Raw genomic sequence first — 18,915 nt, forward strand, 5'->3', positions numbered from 1 at the left:
GTGTATCTGTCCCCCTGATTTCATATACATTTCTCTATCAAAGCAGGTTGTTAGGGCTGAAGCTCAGAAACAAAGCTGAGTTCCCTCTCATATTCCCCTGTAGTTATTTCCAAGCATGGGAAAAGGAGGTTCAGCCACGGAGCAAACAACAGCTGTATTAATTAGGCTGTTATTTCTGGAAAGTGTTTTGAGGTATTTTCTCATTGTTATTTTGCTCCCTTTTGTGGAACGCCTGCGCCTCGTGACCCCACCTGACACTCTCACTACCATCCTTGCTCTTTCAAGGTATCTTTTATTGCCCAGACAAAGGGAAAAAATACATATTTGAATGTGACCACCAGATAGGCCATTGCTAACGTCTCTATAATAGAAAAAGACATTGTGGAATAAAGACATCATTGGTATTATCAGGAAACCAGGTGCGGGCAAAGAGGGTTGAGGTGTTATCACACATTACAAGGATTAAAGGTTGCCAGCCTTGACTTTGGCCACGCTAGGGCAGATTCTCAGCTGGTGCAAGCTCAAGCAGCTTGAACAACAACAACAAAAAAGAGCTGTGTCTATTATATTCTGTGACTTCATTGCAGTCGAAGAACACATGACAGAAAGAGATCTCGAAGGTCATTACATCCAGTCCCCTGCTATCTCAGGCAACTGCACCACACAATCCCACTCATAAACTGATCAAGCTTCATCATAAAACCAGTCAGGCTGCTGCTTGCCACCCACTCCTCCTGCTGGAAGGCTGTTCCAGAGCTTCCCTCCTCTGCTGGCTGCAAAACTCTTTCCAGCTTTCAAAGAGAATTTATTAAACAGAATCCATTTCAGCTTGCTTTCTGAATGCACAATTTCAATCCAGATGGGGGAGGAAGCACAGGATGGAAGGACTTCTCTGCATTTCTTTTATTTCAGAAATCTGGGAAAACCTTCCTCAGATGTAGGAAGCCCACTGCAAGGATGAAAGGTAGGGATCAGCTTTTCACCCATACCTTTCCTTCTCTTTGGGCACGGTGTGCAGGTAATGTCACTGCAGCTGCTGAGCTTTCTGCCATTTTACTTTAGTATTTTCTTCAAAGATTATTTTCTCCCAGGCAGAGCTTTTTCCCCTTGGTGAAATACCCTAGGACAGTTAACAGCCAGAAGAAAACATATTTATAAATGGTGTGTCCAAAATCTCAGATGAGCCACGAGAAATCTGCAGGCAGTTCACTCAGAAGGAGTGCACAGGATCACCAGGCCAAGCTTGAACATCATTAAATGCTGAGAACTTCACAGCAAGCAGCAAGATGGGTTAATTCTGCCCTCTGGACCCTGAATGTGTTATGACAGTTTAACATGGAGAATAACTTAGACCACATCCATTTATCCATTCATCCAACTATGATACTTCATAATGGGCGAGGTTTGCTGATGACACCCAGTTTTCCTTTCATTTTGACCAGCTGGGAATTGGGGCATCTGGCTGATGCCAATGTAAGTATGGCTGAGTCAGTAGAGATATGGAAATCTGAGTCTGGTCTTATTCTGCACGCAGCACTGGTGACAGACAAAAGCCCTCTTCATCTTTGCCCAAACTGATAGAGGGTGACATCCTGGGCTATCAAACCATGTCCTGGGCTTGGGTCTCTGTGAGCACACTGCAGGTATATTGAGCCAAGAAGGTTTAAACACCCAGCACACACAATATTTTTCTCCCTCTCCTCTAAAATATTCTTGACTAACATTTTCACCTTGCTGAATATGAAAAAATATCACAGAAAGGAAAAATGCTTTATAAAAAAAACACACACACACACATAATCATCTCAGCAACCAAGATTTCTCAAGAGAAATGTGATGCAATGAAGGAAGAAGGAGTTCACTTCTGGACTTCCATTTGTCTGAAAAAAAAATCATACCGCTGTTTTGGCTCTTTTTTTTCTTTCTCTTTTTTTTTTTTTTTTTTTTTCAGGACTAAAATGACAGTGATTAAGAGATTCATTTAGTGAGCTTATGGTCCTTCCTTCCCAGTGCACTCTCCCTGGAGGAGTTAAATTGGAAATCCAAGAAGGTTTGTGACAGTGGGGAGCTTGGAGGAGTGGGGGAGAGCATATTTCAGCAGGTACCATGGGCGGCTGCAACTCCGAGCAAAGCAGCAAAAGGTTGTTATCTCTGCCCAGATTCATGTGGCTTTGAGCTCTCCAGGCCCAAGAATGGGTGTATTCGCAGACCAAGTCTGTTAAAAGACAGTTAAATAGATTGATTTACTTTCCTTGGAAGCCTCCTTGGAGAGCTGTGTTTCAGTCATAGAGTAATAATGGCAGAATTTCACTAAAAATTTGTACAGACTCTCCCTCCACCCCTGCTGCCTCATTGACTGCATTTTTGTTGCATGTGTGACATCCACAACAGACAAACCCCTGCTGTAAGCTAGAACCTGAAAACATAAGCCGTTGCTTGGTAGGGCTGGATGGCGTGTGGTAGCCTGCTCAGCGCAGTGTTCAGGGCCTGCTCAGCCATGAGCACCCTGCCAGGGGCCTTGCCTTGAGCGGCGCCATGTGGGGCCGCAGCAGGGATGGCTGGGCCTGGGCGGGATGAGCCAGCCAGCAAGGCCCCAAGCTGAAGCTGGGTGTTCACCCTGAGGCAGGAGTGTTGCTGGCAGTGTATAAAAGCCCAAGATGGCTTTCCTGAACTCAGAGCCACCTCCTGACTTGCCCTGAAAATGAGGAGCCCTCTCTCAGAGTAATTGATCTTCTCCAGTGAGGAACACTGCGGCTGATGTAGTGTCTAGTGGCGTCCCCCAGGGCTCGGTGCTGGGGCCAGTCCTCTTTAATATCTTCATCGATGATCTGGACGAGGGCATCGAGTGCACCCTCAGTAAGTTCGCAGATGACACCAAGTTAGGTGCGTGTGTCGATCTGCTTGAGCGTAGGAAAGCTCTGCAGGAGGATCTGGATAGGCTGCACCGATGGGCTGAGGTCAACTGCATGAAGTTTAACAAGGCCAAGTGCCGGGTCCTGCACCTGGGGCGCAATAACCCCAAGCAGAGCTACAGGCTGGGAGAGGAATGGTTGGAAAGCTGCCAGGCAGAGAAGGACCTGGGAGTGATGGTGGACAGTCGGCTGAATATGAGCCAGCAGTGTGCTCAGGTGGCCAAGAAGGCCAACGGCATCCTGGCTTGTATCAGGAACAGCGTGACCAGCAGGGCTAGGGAGGTGATCGTCCCCCTGTACTCAGCTCTGGTGAGGCCGCACCTCGAGTACTGTGTTCAGTTTTGGGCCCCTCGCTACAAGAAGGACATCGAGGTGCTTGAGCGGGTGCAGAGAAGGGCGACGAAGCTGGTGAGGGGCCTGGAGAACAAGTCCTACGAGGAGCGGCTGAGGGAGCTGGGCTTGTTCAGCCTGGAGAAGAGGAGGCTCAGGGGTGACCTTATCGCTCTTTTTAGGTACCTCAAGGGAGGCTGTAGCGAGGTGGGGGTTGGCCTGTTCTCCCACGTGCCTGGTGACAGGACGAGGGGGAATGGGCTTAAGTTGAGCCAGGGGAGTTTTAGGTTAGATGTTAGGAAGAACTTCTTTACAGAAAGGGTTGTGAGGCATTGGAACAGGCTGCCCAGGGAAGTGGTGGAGTCACCATCCCTGGAAGTCTTCAAAAGACGCTTAGATGTAGAGCTTAGGGATATGGTTTAGTGGAGGGCTGTTAGCGTTAGGTTGGAGGTTGGACTCGATGACCTTGAGGTCTCTTCCAACCTAGAAATTCTGTGATTCTGTGATTCTGTCTTCCAATCAGACCATCAACAGCAGGGAGAGCCCCAAAGTCTATGGACTGTGTATGGACAGTGTACGGAGTGAGCAAAGCCTCCAGAGGCAGTTCCAGATACCCTTATCTGCAAACCAAACCCTGCAGCTCCAGTACAAGCTATTTCTGTTACACATTTCGTTCTTCCTTTGTCTTCCTCAGACTCATTTTTTCTTTGTTTTTTTTTTTTTTTTGTTTTTTTTTTTTTTTTTGATTTTCTTTTCCTCTCCCAGATCTTTGCACTTTCTGGCTCCATCACTCTCTATGTTAGCCCCATCTTAGTCTCCTGTTCTTCCATCCTGTTTTTCCATCCTGATCCATCAGGGCAGATCACACCTTATTTTCCTTCATTTTTCTTGGGTCTGTCCTGGTCCTTCCCCCTCATCCCTGCCACTGCCTGTCCCCAAGGCTGCCCACTGCTGGGCTCTGGGGACAAGGTGTGCCACAGCCGATGCCATAAGCTGGAGCCCTGGCCCAAGGCGATGCCTCTTGGTTGTGCTCTTTGGGAGCATTGTGGACATTTAGCATGGACATTTAGGTAGGACATGGGAGCACACCTGTCCCTAACGGGCTTTGCAAATCGACTTCAGAAGCGTGAAATGGGTCAATAAAAACAGGAAATTAAATTGATGGCAGAGGCTGTATATAGATGACAATAAATAGTTTCATAGGCTTAAAATTCCCCCTCAGCTGGGATCTCTGGCTCTTGGCCGAGTAAATAGGTGCTGCAGCATATAGATGTGAGTGGAGCAGGGGACAAGAGCAGCTGTAGAATTCAGCAGGGACACCAGCTGCTTAGACCTTATGGAGAACCGTACCTAAGGTGTCCATTATTAAGCAAGGCAAAGAGGTAATAACATATTTGTATTTATTTATTTATTTATTTTTTAACTGAGTGGCAGTATTTTGGATTACAAAATAATGTCAGAGCTGGAGGTGTACATAATAACTTGCAATAAAAAGTAAAACTGCAGGAAGATTTTCCCTTATAGGCTTATTTTGTCAAGTATTGTTCCACATTTACTTTTTTCCCTCTTAAACTAAGAAATAGATCCTCCCCCTGCATTGTGAGAAGTACCTTTTGAAGACAAGAAAAAAAGAATTGGAATAAAATAGTAAAATATAAAATAAACCTTGGAGCCCACGGCTCTACTCCCAGGTGAAAGGAGATTTCAAAGGGAAACATCTGTAATTCAGATTTCTGAACAGCAGTGAAGAGGAGCGCCACTACTGACTCGTTCCCACGGAAGAGGCTGAGGCCGTATTCTGACTTGGGAATAAGCCACATGGGCCATTTGCATCTCACTCCTTGGTGTGGTCAAGGACACAGGTAAGTTAAATTTACCTGGAGACTGACAGCTGAGGATGCTCATGGGAGAAAGGGTGAAGATGTTGAAAACATCAGCCTGTGTGTGTGCGTGCACATTGCGTGTATGATTTGAGAGGCTGGGCAGGTGAAACATGGGAAATCTTTGTTACAGATAGCAGAGCTGGGAGAAAAACCAACAAGAAGAAAACAACTCTCCGAGAGCCTTCAGCTGCTTAGTCAAATGAATTCTGCAAGTCACTCCAATGACTCAGATCAGGGCTTTACCACCCGGCTGCCTCCCACCTTCTCCTTGCATTGCCTGGAGAGGCCGGATCCTGCTGCAGTGAGGAAACTGTCTTCAGCTGCTGCTGTTGTCCACCGAAAGGGACCTGTGCCTGGGGCAGACAGCTGGATCACTGCTTCTCATACAGCACACCTGAGGGGGCCCAGCAGAGCCTGGGAGAAGCCCAGGCCTCAGGGGAGGTGTGCTGCCAGGAGAGAGGTGGTTCGACCAGCATTTCAGCCATCCAGCTGAGCTGTGGCACTCAGGTGGCCGTGCCTATTGCCAACTGACTTAGGACTAGTAGTTTTTTTTGTTTGTTTTTCTTCTTTTTTTTCTGCTTTAGCCTTCTCCAGACGTAGATGGCACTCGCTACATCACCTCCTCAAAAGCTTGCAGTCTGAAGGCAGTCCTGTTGCTTTCCAAGCTGACTACTGACTTTGGTGGGAACAGGAGGGGGTAATTTGTGCTAGCTTTAATTCTGCAATCAGTGATCCTCTGTCTTCTCAGGTAGTGAGTCTCCAGTGTCCACCTCCCATATTTGTCCCTGCCAAGGACCACTGGTCTTGCTCTGCTCCAGCAAAAGCGCTCAGTCAGCACAGCAAGTTGAACCAAATGTGCTGATTTTAATTTGGATGAGAAATGAACTGTAATAAGCTCCCCATCACCACCAGCAGCCCCCTATGGCTCCAATATTTGAGTAAGAGCTGCACTGAGCAAGGGGAAAGTATAATAACAGGGGCCGTGCTGGATGCTCTCCACCTCTTTGCCCCACAACCATTTATTAAAAGTGAATTCCTGAGGGTGTTTGGAATCTACCGCTGAGTAGCAGAGATAATAACATTGAAAGCTTCGATGAGAACAGTCTGAGCTTCCAAATTTCTGAATCTATATGAGATTTTGAACTCCTGAGGGGTTAATATAGCCAGGTGAGAGAGTGGACAGCTAACCTGTATCAGCCAGTCCGACCGCCATAGTCGGAGCTACAGGAGATGTTGTGGGTCACAGGGCACCCCTCTCACACTCCTTAGGCTCCTTCCAGCCCCCTCTGTGGGCCTGCAGCCCCACTTCAGGGTGAAATGGCAGCAGCAGAGCTGGGGGTGCTCTGGCAGCGCTGTCCTTCCCTCCTGATATCTCCTCCTGCCCCAGGGTGCCAGGGCTGGTACCTCTCTCATCACGCCCTTGCTACAGCAGTGTCCAGCACTCAGCATTTTGGTGTCCAGCTGCTTTCTGCAATGTCAGGAGAGGGCTTTGACCCATAGCATCACTGGCAAGTTTCAAGACACCTTGGCTGACACCAAGAACCATTGAACATAGCTTTGTCTCACTAAAGGGCGGCCCTATAGCTGTTTTCTTTTCAATCAGTAGCCACGTTCATCCAAACCTCTTTTAAATGCAAACTTCTTTTTATACTCATTTTTCCTGGATTTCTTCAGGCAGATTTCCGCTCATTTTGCTAGAATAGCAAACTGGCAGGACTTCTGCTAACTTCCCTTGTGAAGGAGATGTGCTGTCACAAGGCTTGTCATTTTTGTTCGAGAACAGCACTTCCAGACTAGATTTTGTTCTCAGGTGGGGGAATGCAAGCCTTTGCTCTTATACAATAAGATCCAGGCTGTATTCAAAGTCTTCAGCAAACTTTATTTAAATTTTTTTAAATCCCAAGAGTTATGTCTGAAAACAGCTGTGTAGACATTTTCTGAGAGTGAGCCCTCCTGTAACTAATGCACCACTGCCTAACAAATATAACCTCTCCTGAGTTAGAGGGAGTAACAAAAGTTCTGTGTCTTAAACTTCTGAATTGTTTCCCCCCCCGGCTCTAGCAATTCCAAACCTTTAAAAGGCAAAACCACTAAACCATATACAATGTGGAGGATCTACGTTTGTAGCAGCTGTATCTGAAATTATTTTTTTTCTTCTTTTCCTTTGGTCAGCTTGTATGGTTTGAGATGAAATTGTTTCACAGCTCAGTTTAAAACTGGGGAGTGGCACAACCAGAAGCAGAATGAGAACTGGTGCCTGGACACACAACGAGAGGAACGAAGAAGAAAGGTCAGGACCAGCTGACTGGCATCCAGCTCCGTGGATCTCCTGGGTCTGACTTGGGTCACCTTTGAGGCAAAGAGTCAGTTAACAAATCCCTCCCAGTCCTGGCACTGAAATCCCAAGAAGAACACAACCGACCCAGCACATGCAGAAGCGGGACAAAAGGAGGGAACTTGCCAGCTGTTCCCAACACAAGCCTCGTGTAATTAACAGGCACCGTAAATGAAGCAAAGCCAACATGACAGCCACAGCTGCACTGTCTTCTTTGCTGAGCTTTGTCTCCTCCTGACCAAGTGCAGACATCAGCATCCCTTACCTCTCTGGGTGCCAGATGCATCCCTGAATCCCCCCCATGACTCGGGCCAGGCCCGCTGTGTATGCTGAGCAGCCTTTTGCAAACCAGACGTCTCTGCCCGTTTGTGGTGACCTTTGCTGAGCCACCCTGGCACTGGCAGCCAAAGGCTTCTGCTGACCTTGGGTGACTGCCTCTCCTTTCCAATCCTGTTATCACTCTCTACTGGATTGCCTGCTGCAGCAGAGCTTCCTTAATGTCAAGCAGAAAAAATGGATTGGGCTGAAAAGCAGGGAAATGAATTCGCAGGCTGTTATAATGAAAATAATTTAGCTTCAGCCAACTTTAGCATTAAGTCCATAACAGGAGGCCATGGTGTGCAGAGTGCCTCCTTCCTGCTCCGCACAGAGAGCTGAGAGCGAGGAACTCTGCACACCCTCTGTTCACACGACTGGGTGAGTGGTAAAGCCAAGCTTTGTGTGCTGCATTCTCCTTTCAGGATGCATTCAGAGTGTTAACAACCCTTTCATCTCCCCCTTCACCCTACCCCTTCTTCCTCTGTCCCCAGACCCTTCCATGTCTCTCCATGTGCCAAGCATTCCTGATTTCATCTCACCTCTACGTAGCTTTCTGTTCCCTGCCAAACTTCTCTTCTCTTGTACAGGACCTTCAAACCATTCCCTGTATGAAACCAGTCCAACTAAAAGGTCTCCTGTTTGCAAAGACAAGCCGGTCTCTGGATGTCAACAGTCCTTTTTAACATCTTTATTCCCCCATCCCCACCTGCTGCTGTTTGGTGTCTGGTGGCTTTCCTTCTCTCTGTTGAAGCTGATGGTGTCTGATGTGGTCTCTGGGCAGTGGAGGGATGATACGTGGGGCTGAATATGTCCCGTAGCTGAGAACAAAGCTTCACAGAGACACGCTGGATGCACAGCCCTGGAGAGGTAGAGGGAAGGCAGTAAACCAACATGAAATACTGCAGTTGGGACAACTACAGGAATTGTTGAGAAGTAACTAATGACAGCAATAATTGAAGCTTCAGCTCTTTGGTACAGTTCCCATTTGTGCTGATTTCTTCCCTTCATTTCCATGCTTTCCTGCCTCACCCTTAATCTATCCTATAAAGTCAGCATGTGTGTGAGTGTGTCCTGCCTGCCAGCCCGACAGCCCCTGATGATGGGTTGCTGATCCCGTGAATCACAGAGCTCTTAAGCCCTTTCTCATCCCCTCCAAACACATCCCTTCACTCTGGATGAAGCAGTGAGCTTCTTACATATCTCTCAGTTGCCTGGTTACCAGGTTAACACTGATGACAAATGCTGGGTGACAGTTTGTTTAACACTGCTTCCTTCGTGATCTGGGCTCCAGACTTCTCCATTCCTTACCTCCTGCGGTGTCAAGTCTTCAGATGCTCTTGTTCACGGTGTCTCTTTCCAGTAAGCAGCTACTTGCATCCCCTGCTCAGTCTAGTCTATCCTATAATCTCCATGTCCTCTGATTGAATTTCCTTGTCACATTGTCACAGACCAGTTTCACCACAATCCCTCAAAATTTTTCTGTGATTTAATAGCTCCAGCCTCAAGAAGGCTGTTGCAGGAAATGCCAGTGCATTTCCTCTCCACCTGCAATGGAAAGAAGATATATCCAGTTCCTTGATCCCTGTCTTATAAGCTCTCAGTCCTGAGGAGACACGTCTGTCTTTATCTGTGTTCACATATGACCCCATATAACAGCATAGTCTTGTTGTTGAAGCTGTAATATAAAGGAATTATATTAGTAATAACGCATGTGACTGCAGAACCTCTCCTTCCATCACTCATATGCAGATGATGCCCTTTAAAACACAGGCCACCTCTCTTCTATATATTTATAGCGTCGAGCACAATGCAGCTCCTACGTGTTCCCGTAATACAAATAAAAGATATCTTTAAACCCACATTTATTGCATATGGAAAATGAGGAAGGGCTTTCATATTCCTTAGTTTTAGCTTCTCCCTAAGGACTTTTTGTCCTTAACAGCACCAGCGGCACCATTGAGTGTACGCATCTGATTTTGCAGCCCCAGAGCTTCTCAGAGAGGACAACTCGAACCATTAAAATCTCCACTAGCCTGGCTCAGCGTGATCCTAGCGTACCTCTAACATTTCACAGCATCTTCCTCCTGTAAGCTAAAGCATGACCTCAGTCATCTCATGGCCAAAAGCACTCTACAACTGAATGGCCATTTGGAGAAAGGTGTCTCAGAGGCTGCACGAGAGGCATGGGTCCAGCTGGCAAGTGGACTGATCAAAATATATTTTATTCTTCCAGTGCTGGAGCCCAAAGCTTTTGGATGAATATGTGCTTAACTATTTATAATTGACCTTTGCACAAAAGAACATGAAATTTTTATAGCCTAAAGCCTCATTTATTAACTTTACTGGAGTGTAAAATATTGCTGTTTGCTATAAATTTGTACCAGGACAAACAATATATATGCTAATTAGTGGCTGTGCAGCCATTCGGGGGCGTATGTGCTCACCAGTCATTTCCAACAGGCAACAGAGAAGAATGGAATAGACAAATGACAATTGAGTAGTTTGATACTCTCTGTTCAAACAGTGAAGTCTGAAGAGGTGAATTAATGGTGTTCATTATAACAAGTCCATTTCCTTTTCATTTCCTTTATAAATTAGTCCAGGTAACATGCTGTGTCCCTGAGAGAGCCGATCAGAGGCAACCTGCTGAGATGCACCTGCAGAACCGATCACTCTGGAGTTCTTTCATCCCTCCTTACTCAGCTTTTCCCTTCCTTTGCCTTCCTCCAGCCCACCCATTCATCTTCTCCTCTTTCTCTCTTCCATCTGCCCTTTTGCCTTTTAGCCTTTTCCCTATTTCTGACTTTACATTGCTTTCTTTTTTTTTTTTTTTTTTTTTTTTTCCTGCTCTTATCACTCTGTTCTTCTCATCATTCTTTTTTCTTTCTACCTTTTCTTTATATCATCCCTTGCTTCTTTTTCCACTTGGTACCTTCCTCTCACCACATATTACCCTATTAGTACTTTGGGGATCTTGTTATTATTTTATTACCTTTGGCTCATATAAGGACAGATACCTAAAGCTCATCAGAACTCAGTATGAAATACAATTAATGGGGGAAAAAAAAGGGGGGGTGGAGGGAGTGAGATGTGTTTAATTCCACGTGGCTGAATCCGCTGTGTCACGGTTGGTTGGGAGCGAAGAAAAAAGGTTGTAGGGATAACAGAAGGAGCCTGGTGGAAACATCTGTAATGGTCCAGGATCTGCAGCTGCATCCTTACATCTCCTGTTCCTGTGAGTATGCGTTTGTCACAGTTATATCACTACTTACAGGCTGAAAGGGTAAGTGGCAGCTGCTGGCAGCAAATGTGACAGCTCTCACTTTTTGTCTGAGGGTGGGGAAGGAGGTGACAATCGCCATTCTTAGGCTGGATGGACACCCAACCTGAACTGATGCTCCTTGGAAGGTTCCCTCCTCTCCTCTCCCTGCACTGCTCCAGGACACCACCCGCAGGACATAATTAAGCAGCCAAGATACAAACGGGGAGCAGCCAAAATGACACTTGTGTTCGACCAGTCACCTGTGGGAACTGCACAACTGGGAGGTGACGCAGGGCCACAACCAAGGAAGACCCAAACTGAATAAGAACGCTACGAAATGCAAAGATTTCCTTTGGGCAGAGGTGCAAGTAGGATGCCCAGAGAAGCTGTGAATGCCCCATTTCTGGAGGTGTCCAAGGCCAGGCTGGATAAGGCCCTGGGTGAGCTCACCTAGTGGGTGGCATCCCTGCCACGGCACGGGGCTGGGACTGGGTGGCCTTTAGGGTCCCTTCCAACCCCTGCCATTCTGTGGTGCTGCGATTCTCTGAATTTATCACTTAAGGTATCCAACTGAGTTCATTGAATTGTGGGAGATTGTTAGGGATTCTCCACCAAAATCTTTGCAAAGCAGCATTCAGTTTCTATCAAAATCAAAAAAAAACAAAAAAAAAAAACAAAATAAAATACAGCTGAAAAATATCGATGTTGCAGAAATTGTTTCAAATTTTCCTTCAGTGTAGACAGGTATAAGCCCTACTCTGAAGCCCGTGGGAGAGAATAATGTGCCCCAAAATATCATTATCATGAAATGAATTGGCAAATCTGGGGGATCTTGACTTAAAACAAAATTTGGAGCATTTTCACACTATCCTTCAACTATTTTGCAACAAAATTGAGTTTATATTTAACTTTTCATGCTATCAATCCTATTGATCTATTGAAATATCATACTGGAGCGAAATGCTGCAAGTGAATCAGATCTGCATTCTGTTTTAAACGTTAAATAAAAGCATTTCCCTAAAACCACAAACTTCCTGCTTGCTGGGGAATACCATAAACCCTGCGGTGAAGCTGTCCTTGGATATTTGTAAAGGTAAATAAGCAACAAAATACTTCATTAACAAAACGGTTGTGTAGAAAAAATATCAGTACATCAATCTCTTTGAGTTAATACATATTAAAAGAAAAAGCTTCCCTAAATGATTTTTGTTTTCTTACACTTTCCCATTAATTTTAACAGTTTTTAAATGAATGCAATAATGTACCAAAAGCTCCAGGCTTTTTGGTTTGAACAGAAACACTTTGCTGAAACCACAGAGTTTGCTTGCTTCTCATTTAAGGACAGGCTTTTGGTTAAAGCCTGAGATTGGTGTTTAGAAGAAAATTAATTGAATGGGCAGGATATATGGTTTGGGGCTCACATCTCTAACCCTCTTATAGATCAGTTTTTAGTTTGTTTGCCAAAACAATGTCCCCTTTGAGCATCAGTTTCCCCATAGTAGAAGGGAGGACATGGCACTGCTGTTACACACCTGAAGCAGAGGTGACTTTGGGTAGATTTTATTCCTTGTGGGTTTGGAAAAGTGAGAGGACAGGCATTTATTCATGTTGTACTCCGGTTTCGGCCAAGTCAAGCAGAAGTGCGGTCAGGGTGCTTTGACAAGGCTCTAGGCTGCAACAGTGCCAGGGCTTCGAGCAGCACCCGGCTGGGTTCAGGAGCAGTAAGGGAAAGCAACAGCATGAGCAGAGACAACAGCATTCAAACGCCCACTGCCTTCAGAGATTATTTTTTAAATTGCCGATCATGAGGAAAAATTATGGGCCAAATTGTCTGCTTATGTAGCTCATCTCAACTCCAACAGAGTTATCGTAGGAGATACTCTGACTGCAGCCAGAGCGTGCCCAGCTTTACATGTTCAAACAGCATGAGAATAGCTGAAAAAAATGCATGAGGTTTTTATAAATACATTCTGAATTCTTGTTTATGTGTCTTCTCTCTTTTACATCTTCAGGCTATGCTGGGGTATGTTTTTCAGCTTCACCTGCAGAAAAAAAAAAAAAAAAACACTGCATGTTTTCTTACACAGAAATGATTCTCCCTTAACTCACATTTCTAAGAAATAGGGATTTACCTGAAAGACCAAAGAATGCTAGTATTGTTGGATAGTGGGGTGAAGGAGGAGGTAGTCAGGATTTTTTATAGGGGGCACTGATATGCAAGAACATTCCTATTAATCCTCAGCACCCTCATCCATCAGCTTTCCTCAGCTGCCTCTCACTGGCACTCCATTGTAAATGACTGTGAGTTGGAGATCTCTGTGATCCTATTGGCACTTTTCTTTCTCACAGTCTCAGGAGGGAGATGGATATTTAATGACCAAAATCCTCACTTTCATCAGCCGTAGCACTGGCCCAAATCAGAGATGTGGGCCTGGCAACCCCAGCCCCTCCATCATGCCATTGATTTGGTATTGTCCCACTACATTAAATTCATCAATAACGAATTCAAAAGACCTTCCTCCCATCCTTTTTATTGTCATATAGGAACTGCATTATTCACATGTCCATATGTTTAAGCATAAACTGAGCTTTATGATCACTTTATATCCTTTATTTTTTTTTAGTCAAGCAGTATATCAGTGGAGGCCATCATCATAAAAATACTGACCCAATTTGTACCTGGCATAAAATGCCATTGATTCAGTGGGGTCGTGGAATTCAGCTCACCACTATAAACCTTTCCCACGAAGTCCTGTTCAACAAGTGCCTGGAAAACGTCATCTTACACAACTGTGGGGTAGTGGCAAAGCCATTAGGACATTTTCCTTTATGACTTTCCTCTGGTTTTGAAGAGGCTCAGCACAGCCCCCGTCATCCTGCTCACTCGCTCCACGCACCAGGGGCGGCTGAACGTAACGCCAAGTGCTTCATCACATGCTTTCGGTTGCAGAAAGTGGCTTTCTGTGTAGTTTTATCCCCAGTCACATTAATAATGACTAAGACTGGAGCTGCTCAGCCAGCTCCAGAGCTGGACGGCTTTTCTGGATCGTGTTCAGCGCCTAACATGCCTGGCAACAGCATTCAGGTTTTAACTGTTGCGAGCGGAGGGGCTGCTTGCCTCGACTACTCCCGCACAATGGTTTTGCTGCCACTGCTAATATTTGAACAATGTGTTTGCCAATTACGTTAATACAAACAAGTCCCCTGGATCCCAAGGAAAAGGCTGTGCAAACCCGAAGAGAAAGAGCTGCTGGCGGCCTGGCCGCTCTGCAGAGATCCGTGCCACGAGGCAGGCAGAGGCAAGACAAGGACAAGACAGAGAGCTGAGCGTCCTGCCAGCGGGGACAGGCTGGAGCTGCAGCATGGCTTAGCTTGGCTAAGTGATGGGTGACTCCCAGAATTAACACTGGGGTGCAGACAGATGGGATATCAGAGATGGCTGGCTTGCGAAGTGCCCCCAGGAGCCAAACACCGACTGCATGCCTTTGGTTTCTCCATATAAATCCTTTCTTGAATAAAATTTGGCCAGGTGAAGCAGGAAGATATTTTGCATTTATTTGCCACTTCTAAGTGATCTGCTCTAGTGCTGAAGGTCACGTACTACAGGTATATATGCAAGAGGATGGAGGTCTCCAGCATCTTATTTATTGTCTGTATTCTTCAGCACCTGGAAATTGTAGCTAAATACACACGCCTGCCTTTCTGCTGACTTGCCCTGGGATACAGTAAGCTGAGCACCTCCCGTGGTGAGATAAGTGTTAGGACACAGCCCCGACCTTCCGCTGCCACCTCAGCCCTAGCAGTCTCCACTTAACAACCTCATCATTAGCGCACTGCAGCCCTTCCAGTACTGGCACACACACAGGCGTACTCACATGCAGGTCCTCACACTGGAAATTGGACTGAACCTGGTCTTGAGAAACAGAAAACACCGCACAGCTGGTTTAAGAGCCTCTAAAAGTCCCATTTGGAGCTCTTCAGGAGCTAAGCCTCATCACCGCAGCGCACAGATCTGCACATAAAGCTGTCACCGTGAACTGCCACCTCCTGCCATCACGGTGCCCAGGTTATGATGATGATGATGAGGAGGAAGGCAGCTTTCCCCTGGGCAGCTGGGGCTGCTGCTAGCGCCCCTTCCAGCCCCAGCCAGCACTGCCAGCTGCCCTGCAGCAGCACAAAACCCTCCTGCTGCCCCAAGGTCTGCAATTCTCCTGCTCTTGTTTCACCTCCAAATGCCCATCTGTCTCCAGCCATTTCCTAAATGATGCCCGAGCAGCCTCCATTTGTTTCCTTCTGAACCTGCTCCAATGTTGTGGGTTTGAAAGCTCACCTCCAGCCTGGCCATTATTGGCTTTGCCTTCCATTTAGGAGCAACTGTGAAAAACAGGAGCAGGGAGAGGCGAGCAAGAGTCCTGAGGAAGAATAAACAAATTAAATGCCAGCTGAGCTCTGAAAGGCATTTTCTAGACCAAATAGAAAACACAGCTTGCCCTTTCATTTTAGATCAGAAATAGGTGGCTGTTGCTTTTCTTTGGCTTTTTTTTTTTTTTCCTTGTTGTTGTTTTAATGAGTCATCCTTAAGGAACTCAGAAAGGTGGCTGCAGAAGGAACGGCTGGAGGTGAAATTAGAGCAAAGTGTCAAAGTGACAGGAAGAGACCACCAAGGCCTGGCCGCTGTCCCTGCCCATGGCATTGCTCCCCCCTCATGGGAATTCTTCGTGCCAGTGTTTCCCCTTGGCTGGCTGTTCCTTGCTCTGTAAATCAATCCCGCACCCCAGAGCTTTGGTCCTACATCTCTCACCCTTCTTCTCTGCCTCGGGCCACTGCTTCTGCCTCTCTCTGGCATCTCTGTGCAGCTTTTCCTCCTTCCGGGCCCTCACTGCCAACACTTCTCTGAGCCCCTGTGGTGCCCTATTCCCTACCCACCCCTTTTCTGTTTACCAGCCATGAGTTAGGCAGTTTTGCCTTTGCAGCCAGGCCCCTCAGACATTCCCTCTAATTGCTCCTTTAATCCCCAAACTCCCTTTTCTCTCCCTATAACTGTTTCATCCCTACTGATGTCTCACGCAGCAGCCCTTCCCCTTGAGCCCGTCTCCTCCCTTTGCTGGAGCTTTCCCCTTTTAGCCATTCAGCCGTGGACTTTTCTATACTCCAGAGTAACACCAGCTCAGAGACACTCTCCTGCTTCAGGTTCCCCAGGGTTTGCTGGCATTACGTGCACCATCACACCCAGCTTCTCCCTCCAGATCTCACTGAAAGCACCTCCTGGGCAACCTGCAGCCAGCTTTGCTCTCCCAGGCACCACCCAGGCTGTGCCTGCGGCCCCGGCACATGCAGAAGGGAATTTCTTCCTTCAGCCAGCTCCTGAAGGATGAGAGTAGAGAAGGTGGAAGCTCTAAAAACTCACCTGCAGGAGAACTGCAGGCAAAAGCCAGCCCAGGTCAGGAGATGCCTGGCACGCACCAGCTGCAGGGGCAGGAGTCAGACAAGCGTCCGTGGGAGGATGGCGAAGAAATGCGCTGACGGGCGGGTAGGCAGCTAGATATGGATATACAGACACATCAATAGATTCAGATAAATAAAAATGATTTGCAGATTCTCTTCCTTTCTCCCACATTTTGCGTCAATTCATTTTTTATTTTTTTTTTGTCTGGGGGTTGGGAAGGGCTGTGCATCTGCAGCCAGAGCTGCGGCAACATCTCAGCAGCCCGTGCCAGAGCTCTCCAAAGGCTCACAAGCCCACCTGTGCTTCAGGAGCTTCATCTCCACTCTCCTTTCCTATGGATCTCTAACCCCCTGAGTGCAATAGGTTGCTATACAGAAGGGTGTTTCGATAGACCTTGCTCATTAGGAGTATATTGAATGTCACTAATAAGACCTCTATGAAAGTCTATAGTGAGAGCAATTATCTCACACCAATATAAAATCAGTAGCAGCTTGTTCGAGACCAGAGTACATGGAAGAGGATCAGGGCTTCCTGTAGATTTAATTAGGAATTCTCCTGATTAAAATCTGATTTATATTTCTCCAGCGGGGCATTTCCTCAAGGGGTAAATAACCTGCCATGATTTCCTTACTTTGTGTTTCCCCATAGCCCCTGGTACGGGGAGGGGAACAGAAAGAGGTGTGAGCTTTCACCCTTAAGGATTGAGAACAGGGAAAGAAAGTAAAGAAAACAGTAAAGAAAATAAAGATGTAGTGAATAAATGTGTGAAATTCATTTATTCACTACATCTGATTCCTGTGTCCCGCCTGCCACCACAGGACTGCCTGCCACCACACCTTGTGCTCTCTTGCTGCTGGTAGGAGACCAGCCAGGCACCACTGTGATTTAGCAGGGCTCGTTTCTGCATCCTTAACATTCAGAGCCTTGTGGATGGCTGCAAAGCTCCTCGAGAGCCCAGTGGAACATTTAAAAGAGGAGTCGCGGCATTTTCTTTTTAAAGAGCTGTTCTGTCTCCAGCTAAAGTGCTGTTGTAGCTCACTTCTGGGAGGCAGAAGCCTTCTCTGGCTGTGCGACTCCGCTACTTCAGACTGGAGTCCTTGGGGAACCATCACAAACACGCTGTTGAGACAGCCTAATAACCCAGGCAGCCTCTCAGCAGCCCTCGTGCTGCCTGGTAAGGGGATGGGACAGGCACTGCTGGGATGAAGCACACCGTGTCCCGCTGCCACTGCCCCACGGAGGTCACTTCTTGTCCTCCCCTCCGGGAAATCTCCGAACTGGACACCAGCAGAATTATTTTTCCTTCCCGCAGCACAAATTAGCGAGCCCTCGAGCGGAGCCACCTTGCAGATATTTTGCATTCAGGCAGCAGGCAAGGGAGCTTCCCTGCCCCATGCTGCCATTAGGTTTGGTGGCACCAGGGGAAGCTCCTTGGCTTGTCATTGCTTCCCCGCAGCCCCCTGGCCAGATCCTGCACCATGCGTGACGACTCTGCCAGGTCTCAGCAGCAGCAGCAGCGCATCAGACCGGGTGTCTCTCTAGAGATTTGAGATGCTTTCCATGAAAAACACCCACACATTAAATTTCGCTGTGGGTTTATTATCTGCTGCGTGACGTTTTGTGACAGTCGGCTTCCACAGCCCATTCCTGACCTCCTTCAAGTTGCTAACCAAAACAGATGGCCTTCTTACGGGGACTGCAGTCCCGGGCTTCCCTTTGCAGGAACGCCAGCACACAGACAGAATGGGGGGAAGAAAAAAGCATATATACATAAAAAAAAAATAATCTCAAGACTTTCATGCTACTAACCATAGCAACAGCATGATCTTAACGCTGCAATCTTTGTCCTCCTCCCTTCGCTTCCTCCCCAGGGGAACGGATCCCTCACGGTGCCGTGTGAGCTCAGGACCACTCGTGTGTCAGCTCGCTGTGGCTGCTTCCAACTTTGGAGGGACTTCCATGGCATTTCCTGGTACTCTGAAAAACCCCAGCCCTTGCAGTCATTATAGTTTGTACGGATCAAATCGATTTTTCTGTTCTAAATATATTAGTATTTCATTTATTGTAAATATGATTCTTAGGGGTATGCAATTTGAAAAAAAAAAATTGTAAGGAAATTTAAACAGTCAAGGAGACAAAGCAGAAATGTACACAAACACCCATTCATTACTAATCCTTTCCATAAAATAACATCATCCTTACAATGAGCTCTTGATTTTGGTGAATCTGCCACCTGATTATTGGGGCTGGCGGTGCAACTACCTATTGTGAACAGTTGAGCTTACTCACAACAGTAAATACTAGCTTTGATTAAGTAATTAATTAAGATTAAGTGGCAGGATGGTGTCACAGCCCAAAAAATGGGCTTGTCCAAGACACCTCCCAGAGCCTCTCAATCTCCGTGGGCCTGGCAGTGAACACGAAGGCCA

At 46.8% G+C, this 18,915-nt stretch overlaps 1 long non-coding RNA gene across 1 annotated transcript in view; it reads right to left on the minus strand.

Annotated features, from left to right (window-relative positions):
- Window positions 1-4,671: 4,671 nt before the first annotated feature.
- LOC311421905 overlaps window positions 4,672-18,915 on the minus strand; it is a 237,077-nt gene continuing 222,833 nt past the window's right edge. The window contains exons 5-9 of the long non-coding RNA XR_014685105.1: window positions 18,296-18,463; window positions 16,448-16,578; window positions 12,573-13,082; window positions 9,087-9,453; window positions 4,672-8,637 (exon numbers count right to left, since the gene is read on the minus strand). This is a non-coding gene — a long non-coding RNA (uncharacterized lncRNA). The remainder of the gene's footprint in view (window positions 8,638-9,086; window positions 9,454-12,572; window positions 13,083-16,447; window positions 16,579-18,295; window positions 18,464-18,915) is intronic.

The sequence above is a fragment of the Aythya ferina genome, assembly GCF_964211825.1.
Source record: "Aythya ferina genome assembly, chromosome: 20".
Classification (NCBI taxonomy): Eukaryota; Metazoa; Chordata; class Aves; order Anseriformes; family Anatidae; genus Aythya; species Aythya ferina.